Here is a 10,031-nt window from a genome sequence, read left to right on the forward strand (position 1 = left end):
CTTTGTGATCCTTGGCATCCCAGTCACAAACGAGAGGGGCATATCGAGATTTAAACATGCCATTGAAAAATTTGATGAATCTCAAAGGAAATCTAGGAATTCTTAATACATTTAAAACTTAAGCCTTTATGTTTTTCATGGTGAAGAATTAGTGAATCGTCATTCACTTACCTCTGAATTATTTGCATGTTGGATTACAGCATCCCTCTTCTAATGTGTAAATAATGTTGTTGGATCCTAGCCTTAATGTCTCATTTGGGTATTTCATTAAGGATTCAATCAACTAACTTGAAATTTCTCCCATTTTGTAGATGTGTGATTCTAACCGTGGTCTTCCTGGATCCCAAGGAAATGGTGTTCCTGTTGAAAGTGAAAGCTTGTTCCAAAGTGAAGGATCAATGTGGACTAGCTTGATTTCACTTCCTCCTCCTCCTCCCGTTGCTCTCCCTGAACCAGAAGAACGAAGATTTGAAAGGTTCAAGATCACCGAAACCTATTGGTAATGGAACATGAAGATGGTAAACCCGTGTGTGCTCACGTCCTAGGAATGAAATCACACATTGATAGGTTGATTATGTTAGGTACGTCTTTCCCCAATAAGTTGGCTGTGGACTGGGTTCTTCAGTCACTCCCTAAATCATATGATAAGTTCATAAGAGAGTATTATATGATGGATCTTGATGCGACCCTCATTGACTTAACTTACATGCTTATTGCTGCTGAATCAGAAATGATTTGGCGAAGTAATGGAGCATATTGGTCTGATAATTCAACCAACCATGCTTCCGTGGACACTCTAGAAGAACCCACCTGTTTCTGCTGCCAAGAAAAGGGGCAATGGATACGAAGCTACCCAAAGGACCTGAAGAGTCTAAGAGATGGGAGAGTCAAGAAGTATGGCTCTACTCCAGGTATAAAATCCACTATCTAACTTCATTTAAATTCCTATTCTTTATACATAATGTGATACGATTACATTTGCATGTTTTTACAGGATTAGAGAAAAGTGAGGAAGTTTGATGAAAGAGCAAGATGAGTCTGATCACGAAGAAATGGATTACGATCGCATGGATTCGAAGATCAGATTTTGAGCTTAGGAAGTTATGATAGATTTGTTAGGAGTATTTGATTACATAGTTTTTCATTCAAATTTTGCATTGTAAGGACATGTTTTCTGCTGCTTTTATGAATAAAATAAATTTTGGTTTTATCTTATTTGTTTATCCTTACAATGGAATATATGAAAAAATTGATGTTTGTGTACTTCTATTATTAGCAAGATGGATTTGATTCTTAATTAGGTTATTTGTGGAAGTGTCAAGAGTTTACCAAATAGGGAGAGTTTCTCATCGCCCAAGTTTCAAGAGGATAGGAACTTGGAATCGTATAACAAGTATTATATGATGAATGGAAACTTTCACATTTGGGAAATTTGGACTAATTCGTTGACAAAGTGTCAATTGAAGGACTAAGGAGATCAAATACACTAGGTCGTACGTTGATCAAGTCTACCACAAGAGTGACAAAGATATTCGTCATGATTTAGGGTTTAGGGTTTAGGTTATACCTATAAGATTAAGTATAATTCTAAGTTGATTGAAAGAGTTTCAATCAATAGCAAAACGAATAAGAAGAATCAAGTAGGCAGAAAGATAAAAGCTTCTCTATTATAAGAAGAAGGGAGAGTACATTTTATTATGTTTGATGATAAGTCTTAATGATTAAGAACCTTATCTCAATTGATCCTCTAAGTGAGTCTTAGTACAATTTGTATGTCTAAAAAGAGGAATCGAGAATTATAGAAATGGTTAAATCAAGAAGTGAATCATACTTTGTTCCAACATCAAGTCTTAGAGTTATACTCCAAGATTGTGAATTGAGTGACAAGTCTTAAGAAGGTTTATAACATTCATCAAGTGTGGAATTTGGAAAAAGGATTTTCTTATTCTTGCACATTTGAAATTGGTAAGTTGTGATGTCTTGGATAAGACGAAGACCAACTAGGACCAATTATGTGAAGTGTTTGTCTAGATAAAAGCTACACTAACTATTAAATATTTGTTTGTCAAGAAATGTTTCTTGACAAGAGAATCTTATATGTCAAGGAGTCAGTGGGAGTCTTAATGGTCTTGAAAGGTTTCAAGAACAAATCAAGAATAAACCTTATCAATCATCCCTAGCACACCACTTGAGGTTTACAACCTATCGTGTTGACACTAATTTTGTTTCTGTGTCATTCCAATTGAGTTAATTATGCATGTGAGTTCTACAAGTTCTCAATGGGTTGTATAGGGGCAAGGCACCTTGTTCAATGGAAAGTACATTGAAATGAAGGGGTGGGCTGTTCAATAACTTGGAAGTAATGGTGGGACCCTTGATGGAAAGAAATTAAGAAGAACAAGTTCTATCCATAAGAAGTTTGAATTTGTCACTAACATTATCTTGTGGTTATGGTTATGACGAATTCACATGGATGGGAATGTATACACCACAAAATCTAAGTGTCATAAGGTTTCTCTCATTCATGAAAATGATTGTGAGGAAACGCTTTCAATAAGAGAGATTTTGAAGATAGCATTATGTGATTTGGGTTTCTCAAATTCAACTATGATTACGACATACCTCTTCATAGTTCGAATTGTGGGAAATGGCAAATGGGTCTGAACATTTTAGACTTATTGATATGAGTCCTAGAATCGTTTAGACATATACATATGAGTTGTCCAAGGAAAAGTGTATGAGTTTGAGAAGCTTAGATAAAGTCTTATCAAAGCATCTAGTATTAGAAATATGAACTTAAGAAATTGTTTTCTAGAAGTTCAGCTGATTTCTGAATACATGTCGAAGCTAGTGGAAGCATAAGTGCTATGCTGGTAAAGAAATAATCATCATGTATGTGGAAGCATGATTATTATGGTAAGTATTGCTAGTTAGCAATATTAATTATAGAAAACAAGAGTTATACTTTGCAAAGTCGTAAGGGTTGAAAAGTTGTTTTTATATAATTAAGGGAGAGAATATTGTGCTTCATTTCAAATCTAAAGGCTTAGATTGTGGAATGTTAATAAATTTAGTGAAGGATACATAGTGTGTTCTCAAATTTCGATTATGATTAAGGTATTCCTCTTCATAGTTCGAATAGTGAGAACGTGACACATAAAATATTATGGCAGAAGATTGATAAAGTATCATATCTTTATGTAAGACATTATGCATCATGTCCCATACACTTCGGGTATAGGAATAATTACATATGCTATAATATTTGACCATTCTAAAATTTTCCAAATGTATAGCGCATTAAGAAGGAAAAAGGACAAGAATCGGTTTTGACTAAGATAATTAAACAACTATCAAAGGTCGATCTAAAGTTCGTTGAGGATTGGTCGCTTGTGAGTAGTTGGAAGTATGGTATTGAATGGACCATATCGACATTATTATTATGAATAGATAAGATTCTATTAAGAATGAGTTGTCATATGGTAAATATGGAAATGTTTCCATAATTGGGAGTTGAAAATTAAGAATTCATGTCTAGATTAGAAAATTTTATGCAAAAGGATGTTCAAAGAAATGTACTTTGAGTAAGAGACATCACATCTATAAAATTGTTCTATAACAATTTTGATAGAGTACCTTGTGATTTCGTTGGCTGAGTCTTTGTGTTTTTTGGGCTGTGACTTCACAAGAGGATCATTGCATAAAATATTAGAATTTGACATATTCTAAAAGGTGGCAAGAATTTGGTATTCTTACACTAATTATAAGGATTGGGGATTGTGAAATGAGTTGCATTTGAAAAGTTTCAATTGATCTATTTCACAAAGTATGGACCATAGGAAACCAAAGTGTGCATGCTTGGAGCATGGGACAATTGTGGTTATGATTCGAGTTATAAAGTTGATTATCTGAAACATTAAACAATGGATAATGAGTAATCAATATGGTGATTAAATAAAGGTGTTTTATTTATACTCACAAGTTTGGGGTCATATAAGATTAAGTATTATCATTGTGTTTCTCTTTGCATGTTTTGACTTCCAGAATAATTGAGTTTATTAAGAATAATCGAATTATTCAAACGGTCCGCAGTCGGTCACACGTTGGAAGTAGGTATGATTGAAGACTGTCATGAATTGGTTTGTAGACTGTCTAAAGTGTATTAGACATAGCAAAGGTTTGCTACAACGTTCATGAGTGCTTATGAATATGATTTTGAACATTGGATTAAACCCACGCTCACCTAGATTGCTTCATGAATTTTGTCACGAGCGAATCGGTTGCACATTGATAATATGTAAATGCACCAATAACTTAGTGTTATAAAACTTATTGTTGTGTGTGATTTGGTGAGTGAGTGCAAGCAAATATTGATTCGAAGTTTATCCGTTCCTTTTACCCAAAGTGGGAGAAAAGCGATATTTGTGGTCCCCTCGATGATTTAGTGATGACAAACGTAAATGCTCGGCCGGGCTAGGGCTAATTTGATTTGTTCAATTAGTCAGTCGTCGTAAATCGGAAATCGAGAAACAGAACATAGATTAAGAGAAAGATTTCAATTTATGTCTCACGTCTATACGATATCAAGAATGGAGGAATATATGATCCCTTATCTAAAGGACATGTTATTAACAAGACCAGAGTTCGACAGCGTCTTTGAGAGCTACGATTGCTAATTGGGTAGCGCTTATTATTATAGTTACTAGACTTATCCAAGTGGGAGACTGTTGGATTAGTGTCTAAGCCCGTAACCATATTTGTCAAGTACTTGACCCGATTGTGCATGGTCCTTTTGGGTTGCCTTCACCAGAGCAACTTGACTGGAGAAATAATAGAGAAAGAGGTTATTATGATTTATTAATATGTTATAAGAGTAATATATTAAAGGAGAAATCATATTTGTTTAATTAATATTGGTCAATAATTAATTAAGAATTAATTTAGTGATCAAGTGTAATTAATTAAACTAGAGGGGCTGAATTGTAATTATGTGATAGTTACAAAATCGGGTAATGGTTATCCTAGATATAGGTTGGACGAATTCAAGGGATAAGATATCCTTGAAATCGTCCAAAGGAAAAAGGATAAAGGGTTTTCAAGGCTTATCTTATTGTTACTTGGTGGGCAAGCAACTAGATAAGGATAAGGACTGAAACCCTAATCTCTACACCTATATAAACACCCCTTTGGCACATGAATTCGTTCATGCCTTCTTAAAGGGTTCTTAGGGCCGATTTCATACCTCCTTCCTCTCTCTCTTGTCTCTCCATTTGATCTTGGTGTTTGTGAGCCATTAGAGGTACTACACTTGTGGTACTTGCTTTCAAGACTTAGGGTTTGAATATTTGAGTTGTTATTGCAATATAACAACAAGAGGTATGTGATCTAATATTCTATATGTATTTTGATAATACTAGGGAATATTAGGGTTTCTTTATGTGTTCAAAATGTTGTGTATCTAATAGTGAAAACATAGATCCAATTCTAGGGTTACATGCACACATAGGATTGTTTGTACAAAACCCATCACTTTACCTTTTGATGGGGTTCTTAGAGTCTAGATCTCAGTGAATAGGTCTTAGTTTGGAGTATGGATGGTTTGTGGACCAAGATATAGGTCCTAAAGGTTGAGGGCTTGAGCTAAACGCATGAAACGTTTTTCAGTATGCATGAGAGATAAGAAGCTTGTGTTAGGCTTATTGTGTTGCATCATGGGCTCGGTACTTAGCCCAGTTTTGGTTGCCGGTTTGGGCCTGTCCAACCGTGCATTATTTTACTCTAGGGTTTTAGTATTTAAGGTGCATGCATGCATCATTAGTCTGTAACACTTTTATTATTTTTCTCATCAGTATTGTAAACCCTAGCTCGCCTCTACAGTGGAAGTTCTTCATCGAGCTCTGCTGAGGCGTGACTATATTTGAATCATAAGCTTTACATTGATTCCATACTGTGTTCATAATCATATTGTGTTTGAATTGTTTATTCTTCATCAATATACCTGTGAAAGATCTAAACGATCTGAGATTTATTCTCATCAATTGGTATTAGAGCAGGAGACTGTGTAATTTATACACATCTCTTTTGTTGAAGAAGTTGTTAGGGTTTTTCCGCATTGATTGATATTAATTGAGCCGTCATTCCATATTGGTGTATCTCATTAATTGTCGATCTTACTCTAACGATAAATTACAAGTCTGATCTTAAACAGGTTATCAATCAAACTTCATCACAATGTCCATGGATGATTCACAAACCAATCCAATCAACATCTCTAATAGTATTGGATCAACGACAAGGATTCCAATCTTATACACTCAGGATTATGAGGTTTGGACGCACCACTTCGAAGATTATGTGATCGGCTCAGAAGTAATGGGTACTTGATCTGGGAAGTAATCATAGTTGGCCCATTTGCTCACTCAAGCACCTCGAAGATTGTCAAAACTCAAAAGGAGTACAATCAGCTTGTGAATGATGTGAAATACATTCCTCAAGACGAGAAAGAGAAGTTTCAATGCAACATCAAGGCCTTAAGAATGATTCGGTTTGCTTTGCAGTCGGATACGTTTCGATTGGTGAGTTCATGCGCTACAGCTAAAGAGATATGGGACAGGTTCAAAGAATTGTATTCCACTGATGAAGATCTGGATCATTCGATTCAGACCTTGCTGCTTTCTGAATTTGGTGATTTCAAGCAGAAGCCCGAAGAGAATCTCGTTCAGGCTTTTGTTCGGTTTAATCATCTTCTAAGTAAGATGATAAATCACGGGATCGAAAGGAATGTTATTGAATAGAAAGTTACCTTCATGAACGGTCTTAGACCCGAATGGATGGAAGTCATGTCCACAGTAAAGGCACACGAACAGTTTAAATCATACCCTCTAGTGAAACTGGTGGGAATTTTGAACTCCCATGAAAATGCAGTGTCAAAGGAAACAAACGTGGTTTCCATTTTGGGTTCGTTAGCTCTTGTTTCAAAAGGAAAAAGTGTTGTTGAGGAAAAAGAAGAATTGGATCTTGCTGACTATGATTTAACCGGTGAAGAGTATGCCCTTATGGTTTCCAATCCTAGAAAGTTCATCAAAAGAAAGTTCCCAACCAACAAGAACCGAAACTGGAAGGGAAGTTATAGTTCTGAAAAAGTGAAGGAGGAACCGAAGATAGGTTCGAAGTCAAAAGAATCCAAGAAAGAGGTGAAGAGTGGTGGTGACTCAGGATTTGATTTCCATTATTGTAGAGGCAAGAATCACTTTGCCAAGGACTGCATGCTGAAGAAAAAGGCAGAAAAGAATGATGAGGATGATGAGGAAGCGAACCTCTTGAGACGATTGGAGGAGATCAAGAAAAGAAAATTAGCAGCTAACAATAAAACCATGAATGCTTTGAATGTATAGGATACAGGTAACAATGATGAATTCTGTGGAGTGGAAGTATGGTCCACAGATTTAGAGGACGAAGAAGTAAGAAAACCGACTCATGGAAAGGCGATGCTGGTGAAAGAAGAATATGTTGCAGGAAGGTGTTTGATGGTGACAGAAGGGGTATCTCAGATAAGAGGATATTCAACAGATGGTGGGCTGAAAGATGAGAAGGAGTGAGAGGACAAGTGTTTTTCTGCGAAACCTGTTAGTGCACAAATCAACGAATGTGATGAGTTGATCAAGAAGGTACAAAATATTCTTGCTTCTCTGAAAATACCTGTTACTAACTATGAAAAGGAACTGAATAGCTTAAAATCTAAATTTTCTAGTATAAGTAGTAGTCTTACCCAAACTCGTGTCACAAACTCTAACCTGACAGATCAAATTAGCAGGAGATCGTCGAAGAGTGGGGAGAGGAGGATGTGGATTGAGCAGAAGGAGAAAGAGTTAATTAGGTCTAAGGATTAGTCAATCTATTTGCAACGAGACAATCTTAAGCTGTTAAAACAACGAAACATTTTTTGTTTAATTGCTAAAAGACTCTAGTTTAATATCACTCAATTGCATCTCGATTGTGAAATAGGAGAGAAGATACATCGCATGATTTTACCCTTCCTTGAGTTAAAGGAGGATGAAGTCGATGCCGAAGCTAACAACTGTGAGAATGTTGTATCTTCTGACGAAGTCTCTCCTACCTACAAAATTGGTCTTGAAAAAATAGAGTCCTACATAAAGTCCAAAGACCACAAGGACATGCTCAAAAATCTATTAGACGAAAATGATCGATTGAAGTTAAGAACCGAAACTGTACAGAAATTTGACTCATTGAATGCCAAACTAAGTTCATAAAATAAAATTGATGTTGAAAATGCATCTGAACTTAATGAGGATGATGACATGAGTGAAACTTTGTAGAGGATGTGGTGGACTGTTCGGAATTTGTCAAAAGCGAACCTGAAACTCACAAAAATCTGATTTCTGAAAACTCTGTTGAGTTCGCTCGCTCGTCGACAGACAAGACCAAAATTCTCAAGGCAAAAGCTGTTGTGTATCAAAAGGTTCAAACCACTCCAAATCAAGTCTACACAGTTCAAGGAGTCAGTCCTCAACAAACAGCAGAACTGACTGCTATGGTAGAAGAAGATAATGCAGCTGGATGTGAAGAGTTCTTCTTGTCAGCACCAATAGATAACGCTGATGAAACAAAAGGCCTATCTCAGAAAACCTCGTGGAGAGTTACGGGTAGGTACGTGCCGGGACCACTTAATGAGCCTGCAAGATATGATGTGCCAAGCACAAGTGGAACCAAAACATCTTTGGGTGAACCAGTGATAACTTCCAGTGAGACATCTTCGTCAGAGAGCGAAAGCCATGCTCAAGTTCCAAAGAAAAAGGCCAACATTCATAAAAATCCAAAACAGGTAGCAGAACGAAAACACCAAAGAAATCTGAGATACAAGAAGAATCTCTTGGAAAGAAAACAGTTTTGGAGATCTCAAAATTCTCATTATGTAAGGTATGAAAGGACGCATAAGCCACGAGGAGAATCAAGAAGCAACTGACAGGAGGGTTTCGGTCCTTGGAATGAAAGGAACCGAAAGGAAAGCTTCGGTCCGCAGCAGGTAAGGAACCGAAACAAGGGTTTCTGTCCACAACAATTAAGCAACCGAAAGGAGAGCTTCGGTCCTCAGAGCGTATGCAACCGAAAGAATGGCTTCAGTTCTCAACATAATAGCAACCGAAAGGATGGGTTCTGTCCCAGGTTCAATCAGACGAACAGAAGGGAAGAGTGTTCCTGTTCTCAACCAAGGAAGAGTAATAATCGACGATCCGATATCACTTCTATACCCTATTCTTCTCATTCTCATTCTAATTCTTATCCTTCAAAAGATTTAAAGGGGAAAGGAAAGCTCTTTCCAGAAGACAACAAAATGCCCGAAAGAGATCCAAAAGAATGCAGACGTCAAAATCTCAAACCCTACATCTAATGAATCTAAACCAAACAAAATTAAAGTTTTCACAATAAAGAGAAAAGATGAAACAACTCTAACTAAAAGAACTTATATGGTTGATGTTTCTCTTATTATTCCCTGTCCCGTAAAAGGCTCACAAGGACCCAAGAAACTTTGGGTTCCTAAATCTGCTTAATATTTTGCAGGTTATACGTGACAAGCAGTTTGACGAAGAATTGTATATTGATAGTAGCTGGTCGCGTCACATGATAGGACGAAAGGAAGAACTGAGGGAGTATCGGTCTCTCAAGGATGGTGGAATTATGAAGTACGACAACAATTCGTTTGGAACTATCAAAGGCTATGGAATGATTATGAATGGTGATTTCTCAATAAGAAAGGTCGTATACGTGGAAGGATTGCAGCACAACCTTATCAGTGTATCACAACTGGTAGTTGGGACCGGATTGAAGGTCTCGTTTGATAATGAAGGCTCAAAGATAGTCGAAAAGAAGTCAAATAACATTCTGTTGAAATCAAAGCGAAAGGGGGAAGTGTACCCTTTAAACCTCAATCCAATTCGAGGGAAACCAACAGTCTGCTTGCTAATGAAGGCTCACTTAGACGAAAGCTGGTTATGGTATCAAAGGCTCTCTCA

This window comes from Lactuca sativa, chromosome 8 (genome assembly GCF_002870075.4).
Source record: "Lactuca sativa cultivar Salinas chromosome 8, Lsat_Salinas_v11, whole genome shotgun sequence".
NCBI lineage: Eukaryota > Viridiplantae > Streptophyta > Magnoliopsida > Asterales > Asteraceae > Lactuca > Lactuca sativa.